The sequence below is a fragment of the Euprymna scolopes genome, chromosome 44, assembly GCF_053919585.1.
Source record: "Euprymna scolopes isolate OS-2025 chromosome 44, ASM5391958v1, whole genome shotgun sequence".
In the NCBI taxonomy this organism is placed as follows: domain Eukaryota; kingdom Metazoa; phylum Mollusca; class Cephalopoda; order Sepiida; family Sepiolidae; genus Euprymna; species Euprymna scolopes.
In genome coordinates this window covers 3,294,426-3,300,425 of record NC_136525.1, presented here as the reverse complement: position 1 = coordinate 3,300,425, position 6,000 = coordinate 3,294,426, and positions in this window count along the sequence as shown.

Here is a 6,000-nt window from a genome sequence, read left to right as displayed (position 1 = left end):
TGGGGAGATAACTCTGTCTAAAGCATTGACACGCCCCCCCTCCTTCCTCGTGTTAAATCATAGCTCTTTTCTTCCTATATATATATATATATATATATATATATAATCAGGTTGATAAAGTTCTTACGATTTTTAACTTTTAAATTCAGATGAACATATCTCGGCTAAAACAACAATTTATTGATCGAAATAAGCACTATCAGAATCAACAGACTTTTGCCAACACAAAACAAGTGTATTTATGCCAGTAACGTAAAAATCTTGTGTTCTAGTGACGATGAAGTCGTTGAAGGCGTTTTTGATATCACTTAAGTTTTTGTAAGTATTTCTCACACAGAAAGTTGTCAAGATGCTTGAAAATTGGTAGTTGGTGGGTGAGAGGTCTGGAAAATATCATGGATGAGTTAGTTTCGTATCCCAATTTGTTCACCTTCTGCAGGGTTTGTTTAACAATGTGCGGTCGGGCATTGTCGTGGAGGTAATTGGGTATTTTCTATTGACTAATGCTGGGTCTTGTTGTCGTATTTCTGATGCATTTGATCCATTTGTTGACAGTACTTCCCCAACATAATGGTTTTGCCTGCATTCAAAAACTGTAATGGATGAGACCAGTCGCAGACCACCAAACAGTCAGCATGATCTCCTATTAGTGCAATTCTGGCTTCGAGAAGTGTCATGGAGCTTAGTTGGCATCTAACCACTGAGCTGAGCGTTACTGGTTGTCATAAAGAACCCAGTTTTCATTGCAAGTTAAAACCCGATCAAGAAACTGTTCTTCTTGCATAAAAGAAGCGAAGATGACACTTCATAATGGCATTTCTTTTGGTTATCGTTAAATTCATGAAGTGCCCATTTGTAAAGTTTTTTGTCTTTCTAATCTCTCTGAAGTGGTTTGAAAAAAAAAAAAAAAAAAAAAAAAAAATTGACCGAAATAAGCACCGTTAGAATGAACACGCTTTTGCCAATGGAAAACAAGTTTACTTACGCCAGTAACGTAAAAATCTTGCATTCTTGTGGTGATGAAGGCATTTTGATATCGCTTAGTTTTTTAAAGTGTTTCTTACACAGAAAGTTGTCGAAATGCTTGAAAAAGTGGTAGTCAGTTGGTGAGAAGTCTGGAGAGTATGGCGGATGAGGCAGCTTCGTAGCCGAACTCTGTTCAACTTCTGCAGGATCAGTTTGGTAACGTGCAGTTCAGGAATTGTCGTGGAGGAGAATTAGGCCTTTTCTGTTAACTAATGCTGGGTGTTATTAATGTTTCTGATGCATTTCATCCGTTTGCTGACAGTACTTCTCCGCCGTAATGGTATCGTTAAATTCATGAGGCACCCATTTATCAAGTTTTTTTTTTTTTTTTTGTTTTTCCAATATTTCAAGTGGTTTGAAATCCTATACCTTATACTTAATTCAGAAGCAAGTTCTCAAACAGTTGTGCGCGGATTGGCTTCGACTACGACTCTTAATTGATCATTGTCAACATCTGATGGTCGACCGACCACTACACTCATTATCTTCAAGTCTCTCGTCACCGCCACAAAATTTCTTAAACCACCATTTGTGCTGTGCGTTTAATAGTGATTCGTGGGCGAAACGCTTTGTTGATATCGCAAATAGTTTCAGCAGCTTTTCGGCCTAGCTTAAATTGAAATAAGAAAATTGTGCGATTTTTTTTTATTTTTTTTCTTTCTTTCTTTCCATCTTGTATTCAATGTTGTGAAAAGACATTGTTTTAAAGCGATTGTAATTTAACCGATTAGTGAAAAACATTCCTTAAAATGTTATATAAAATAAAGGTGTTTATAACAAAAGCTTATTTGAAAATACATCATTTGAAATCAAAATTAAAAATTCCACAAGAACTTTCTTGTTCGCCTTATATATATATTCAATCGCATTTTTACTGCAAACTAGGTGCAGTGCCACTTTGATGCAGGGGGCTGCTGCTATCTGAGCCATAATTTTCAGAGATACTATGTAGGGAGTTGAGCAGCAAGATATCTGTTTACGTTACACTTGAATTTTTGTGTTTCAGTACAGTTATGAAGAAGAAACTCAAAAGGGAATTCCAAAATCTAGCAGTTCTAGGTAAGAAACTAAGAGAAGTCTTTCTGACATCTGGGGATTTCTGCTGTGTGGGTGTAGGATTTTTATGTTAAATTCTATGCAGAATGTAGAAACTATGCATAAATAAAATTCAGCTTAAAAGTCGAATGAAACCAATTATCTAATAAATCATGAAAAATGAATCTAATTAATGCTTTTTTTTTTAATACATATGCAAATTAGTTACTTTCTGTAGTCGCTCGCATGTCCTTTACTGAGTATATTAAGATGTTTGGGTTTAATAAGTTTTTAATAGAAAAAGTAGGCTTTTAATATCAATGTCAGAACAAGAAATAATTAATTTAATGTTATGAATCGATATTATTTTTAGTATTAATGTAGTAATCGATATTTTTATTTTTTTAATATTTAAATTTTAAATGTTATCAATGTTTTTGTTTTGAATAGTAAGATCAATATTTTTTATTTTTAATAATTTAATGTTTTCATTTTATAATCAAAATATATTTAGTTTTTACTCTAAAAGAAAAAAGAACTTTGTTTTTTTTTTGTTTTTTTTTTTTTTTGTTCCCCCACCCCCCCAAGAATAGTGTATATTTTTACTAAATAAAAAATAAAAAAAAGCATTAATTGGAGTGGTTGTGAATATACACTAACATTTCCCCCCCCACCCCACTTAGTTTAGTGTATTTTTTTTTTTTTTTTACAAAGGCATCACCACATTATCAAGGCCCAGAGGCCACTCAAGGATAAGAGTTAAAGAGTGTACAGTAGAAATTGGTCAATTAGTAATCATTAGTAATGAAAATTTGGTAAATTTAATAACTTATATGGAACGGCTCATCAAGAACTTATTTACTTTAGACTTGAACACAACCATATTGTAGTCAGCCGGAAAGCAGGAAAACGGAAGACAATTCGACAGGCGTGCAGTTCTAAGAAAGAAGCTTTGTTCATGGAATCTACGTTTAGGTTTAGGCACAGATAAAGAGTGGGGGAAATTATTGATAGTGTTTACAGCTAGACGAGTGTTTCTTGTGAAAGTTTGGCGAGGGGGGGGGACCATAGATTGAAGCTCAGTTGAACACTTTCCATGAAAATAACGATACATCAGATGGGTATAACTTTAGACGACATCCAGTGGTGAGACCCCATTTGGGGGCTGCCCCTCATTTACCACTTTGAGTGGTTAATACCTGTTAAGGCATCTGGTGCTACTGGCTTCCTTACCAAAACTGCACTAAACATGACAGGCGACTAGCAACCACCTGTGAATTTTATATTCTCTTGGCACTTCTTCCTCTGGAGGAAGCCGGTTCAACCTGCCTAGGTTAGTTGTTGTATAATAACTTGATATAAAAAATAAAATAAAAAAATTTAAACTCTGTAGTTAAGAGGACGTTGGCATCTTTTTTTTTTTTTTTTTTTTTTTGCATGCTGTTCTTGCAGGGAAGTCAGGATTAGGGGGTGTTTTTTGTATGCAAACTTTTAAAATATATTTTTAGTTTATAATCGGCTAACATACTTCCTAATTTTCTGGGTGTGCTAGCGGAAGTGCTCACAGGGCAAATCCGTTCCTTTCGTTTTTTTAATTCTTTATTGAATACTTTTTTTTTTTTTTTTTTTTTTTTATTGTCTAGCCTTAATTTAAACCTATGTCACTTCCAGTTTAGCAATAGGCGCAACAGTTAACGCATCACTTTTTTCTTCACTTTTCCTCCTTCGCAGTACGAGTTCGAACCTACCTACCTACCTACCTACCTACTTCCACTCTTTTGCTCAACCAACACCCTTAAAAACGCCTCCACTTTCTTTGATGCGTTTGCGTCACAGATTGGAGCCTGCTTGCCTACAGCTTTTTTTCAACACACCTCCACACACCGGGCAACCAGGCTAGTTAAAGCGAAAGTTGTTGAAAAGAAATAATTTTCTATAACGTACCCAATGGAAAATATTTTTTTCTTTTTTCATTAAGTCCTCTAAATCAACCTAAAAAAGAAAATGGTGAATATCTATCGTTATTTCCATGGCAAGTGCTCGTCCAAGCTCCAATCTCTGGTCCCCCCTCGCCAATCTTTCACGAAAAACACCCGTCTAGCTGAAACCACTTTATCTGTGCCTAAATCAAAATGTAGATTCCATGAACGCTTCTTTCTTCAAAGTGCACGCCTGTGGAACACTCTTCCGTTTGCCTATTTCCCGTCTGACTACAACTTAGGTGTCTTCAAGTCCAACATAAACAAATTCCTGATAAACCGCTCCCTTAAATAAGACACTTTATCAAATCTCCAATACTAACGATTACTACGATACTATCCCATTGATTACTGTACACGCAATAACTCTTATCCCTGAGTGGCTTCTGAACCTTGATAAGTGGTGACCTCCAAATAAATAAATAAATAATCCCCCTTGAATAATTTTTTTTTTTAGGCAAATTTGTCATGAGCATGATTTATAAATTCTTAGTTTTGATTTATTTTTTTTTTTGTGGCAATATGGGCTTTCATAGGTTGATTAGCCAATATGGCAGAGCACGCGGTAATTCAAAATTGGAACGAAATGAGTTTTAACATATTTGGACACAAAAAATAAAACTTTTTTAACCTAAATCTTTTGCATTTAACGAATTTGAATTTAAAAAAAAAAAAAAAATATATATATATACAGCAAAAAAAAAAAAAAAAAGTTGACATGTTTTTATTAAATCACAAGATTACACGGCATAATCATGTTGATACACCGGTTCTCGTCAGATCACCAAAGTTAAGCAACATTGAGCCTGGCTGATGGGTGACCATTTGGGAATTCTAGGCGCTATATGTTCTCTCCGTTTATCTCGGCATTTGTTTCCAGTCGTCCTGTACATACTAATCACTTGCCACTGGTATTTAACAATGTCGACTCGGGAGAGGTGTGGTTGGAGATTGCGCACCTCCTGCCACAAAAATTTCACGCGCAAGCACTAGGGATGGGACGATTCCAATAGTTTTACTGATTCCGTATTAAATTTGATACAATTACAAATTCCGATTCTTTCTAAATCTCTAATGATAAAGTTATTTTTCTCGATTACCGTAAAAACACGTTAATGCGCAGATATTTTCTTAAACGTAAGGATACACTTGTGAGGGATGATCTATCGATTTAAGTTTCACTAATAGTGAATTTCTATTGATTTTAACGTATTTTAGTATTACGATCAGCGGTAGAATGATTTTCTTTAAAAAAAAAAAAATCAAATAAAGCCAATTAAAAGAATCGTTGTTGCATCTGAAAATAGGCACAAATTTTTCTGATACCCCCCGAACATTTCTGATTGTGTTTTTTTTTTTTTTTTGTTTTTTTTGTTTTTTTTTACCCCGATTAATCGACAACACTAGCAGGCCCTCCTACATGGGTATCCATAGTCTGTCAAAGACGGAAGGGGCCCCTTTTTCATCATTAGTTCATTTGTATAATTTAAATTAGAATTTTTTTATAGAATAACTAAGGCTGCTGCGAAGAAAGTGGGCTCTCTCTACCGTGCTAGAAATTTACTTACGCTTGAAAGTATCCTGTAAGACCACCATTCGCCCATGTATGAAGTATTGTCGTCATATTTGGGCTGGTGCATCTGCTACTAGTCTCTCACTCCTAGACAAGGTTCAAAAGAGTCGCCAACCTGATAGGTCCCGAACTATCATCTAAGCTTCAGCCTCTGTCCCATCGACGAAATGTTGCATCCCTCCGCCTGTTCTACAAGTATTTTAATGGTGGATGCTCTGACGAAGTACAAACACTTGTACACCCTCGACATAAATATCCCTGACAAGCAAAATCCCACCTCTTCACAGTTGAGATCCGTAGATGTAAGAAAGCCTTCTACTGCAGCAGTTTCTTCTCCAGAACTGCTAGACTTTGGAACTCCCTGCCGGATCTCTGCTTCCCCAACTG